We start from the raw sequence: 2500 nt of genomic DNA, 5'->3' as shown, positions 1-2500 counted from the left end.
GCCACGACGACGGGCCTGCGAGGCGACCCCAGCCGCGCCGCCGGGGTGGCAACCCCCGGGCGGCGATTGATCGTCAAGCGACGCTCAGACAGGCGTAGCCCCGGGAGGAACCCGGGGCCGCAAGTGCGTTCGAAGTGTCGATGATCAATGTGTCCTGCAATTCACATTAATTCTCGCAGCTAGCTGCGTTCTTCATCGACGCACGAGCCGAGTGATCCACCGCTAAGAGTTGTCTGGCTTTCGGCACCGAACCCCGCACACGGGCGGAGGGGGCCCCTTTTTTTCTCTCTCGCCGAGGGGGCACGCACGCGGGCCGCCCCCGGCTTCGACCGTACGAGCACACAACGCAACGAACCGAGTGGGGGGGGAAAGAAAAACCATCCGAGAGCGAAACGCCCAACGGAACGCTCCGAAGGTCGGCGGGAAAGGCGGGGGGACCCGCGTCCCCGACCGCCTCCCCCCGCCGCTACGAGCGAGGGGAGACGCCGCCGGCAAACTGTGCCGTCCTCCGGAGGCGGCCCAGGCGCCCGGGCTCGGCCCGGCCTCCGCACGGAGGAGGCACGCGGCGCGCGCCGGACCGCGGGGGGACACGGCGGCCCGCCCGGCCTCGCTGCAACGGGACGACGGGACGCACGCGGCCGGGGGCGCGGCCGTCGGCCCCCGCGCGCGCCGCTCTCCCTTCTCACCGCCGCTCCGCGGACCCGCGGAGCGCCGCCGCGCCACCGCGCGGCCGGCTCGCTCTCTCTCCCCAGCGGCCTTGCCGCGCTCGAGACGGCACGCGACGGCCACCGCCCAACCGGCAACGCCCCCCGCGGGACCGCTCCCGCCGGGAAGGGCGAGCGCCCGGCGGACGCGCTCCGCCGCCGGCGCCGGAGGCGGGCGCCGCACCGAGACCCGAGCCGGCGTCGCGAGCGCCCGGAGCCTGCCGGACGGCTGACCCGCCGCCGCAACGGCCGCACTCCCGGGACCGCCGCCGCCTCGCACCGTCACGGAGCCCCTTTTTCCTCGGGCACGCGCGGCCCAGGGGAAGGCGTGCGGCGCCGAGCCGGGGGGGTAGGCGGGGAGGGGGGCAGCGACGCCCGCCCTTTTCTCCCCGCTGACCGGGCGGGGAGACCGGGCGGGGAAGCGCCCCCCCCCCCAACCCCCCACGGCCGCCGCGCGCACGACCTTCCTCCGGGGCTCCGCGAGCGGACGGAGAAAAGGGCGACGGGGAGGCGGCGGGCGGGGCCCGGGCCGGGACCGCCGCCGGCGACGGCGGGCGCCGTCCGGCCGGCCGTCCCCGCTGGCGGGGGACACTCGCCGAGCGGCGCCGCCGCCGCTCGGCACGGGGCCGCCCGCGCTCGCGGACTCTCCGGCGACGGAGGGACCTGCCGAGCGCTCGGCCCCGGGCGGGCGGGCGGTCGCTGAGCCGGGGACGGCCGGCGACCGGCGCCGCCGGCGCGCTCGAGGAGAAGGCCGTCGAGGGGAGAGAGACGGCGCGGCCGCGCCGCGCGCGGCGCCGCACCCCAGAGACCGCAGAGGCGGCCGAGGAAGGAGGAGAGCGCGGCGGGCCCCGGCGGCCGCAACCCCGCAGCTGAGGAAGGGGCGAGAGAGCGCGCGCTCTCTGCCGGCGTCGCCCGTTTCGAGGCGAGCGGGTCGGCCCCCGCGGCCGACCGCGCGCCGCGGCCTCTCCGCCGAGGCCGGGCCGCGGAGAGGGGGGGGCAGGGCGCCCCTCCCCGGCGCGGCGCGACAAACCCCCCGCGCGCGGTAACGCGGCGGGACGACGGCCGCGCGGCCGGTGGCCGCGGGCACCACCGCAGGGGATCACGCGGGAGTAGCTCCCCACCCCTCAATGGAGCCGCGCACCGCCGCCCGGCAACCGCCGCCGCCGCCGCCGCGGCGGAAGGACGCGCCGAGCCGCCCGAGTCTTTAAACCGCCGCCCCGGCTCGGCGGCGGCCCTTTCGCGGCCCCCTCCCCGCAGCGTTTGACGACGCCGAGGAAAAGGAAGCCGGGGGGCCGCCGGAGGCGCGGAGCGCTAGGTACCTGGCCCTGGGGCGAGGGAAACGACCTGCATGGCCCCGCCGGGGTGCCTCCCCCGCTGCCGCCCTCGGGGGAGCGTCCACCGGCGGGGGCGCGCCCGACGTCTGCCGCCACCACCGCGGCGTCCTTCTCGGGGCCCGGGGTTTCCCTCAGTAGCCCGGCGCTGCGCCCGAGAGGACCGCCGCGGCTCGGGCCGCCCCGCCGGTGCGGGGACGCGGCCCGGCCGCCGAGCGACCTCGCCGACCACGCCGGGAGAGGCCGCGGCGACGACGACGCCGGCGGGGCGAGGAACGCCTTCGCCGCCGCCTCCGCCGCCGCGCCTCCCCGGCGGCGGGTCCCGCGCGCTCCCCCGCCACGAAGCGCGGCCCGGAACGCCCGGAGGACCTCGACCCCCGGCGTTTCCCCACCCTCTGCCGCGCCAGAGGGCCCGCCTCGGGCCCGAGAGCGGGGCTCTACCCGGCCGGGCAAAAGCCCCGCTTC

The 2500-nt window shown here is 79.2% G+C and overlaps 1 non-coding gene across 1 annotated transcript; it reads right to left on the bottom strand.

The window, feature by feature from the left end:
• Nucleotides 1-78: 78 nt before the first annotated feature.
• On the bottom strand, nucleotides 79-231 carry LOC144248115 (5.8S ribosomal RNA). Its single transcript, XR_013341520.1, has one exon. It is a non-coding gene; the product is annotated as a 5.8S ribosomal RNA (ribosomal RNA).
• Nucleotides 232-2500: the final 2269 nt, after the last annotated feature.

This window comes from Lonchura striata, chromosome 37 (genome assembly GCF_046129695.1).
Source record: "Lonchura striata isolate bLonStr1 chromosome 37, bLonStr1.mat, whole genome shotgun sequence".
NCBI lineage: Eukaryota > Metazoa > Chordata > Aves > Passeriformes > Estrildidae > Lonchura > Lonchura striata.
The sequence above is the reverse complement of the archived record's forward strand: the minus strand, read 5'-3'. Positions and strand labels throughout refer to the sequence as shown.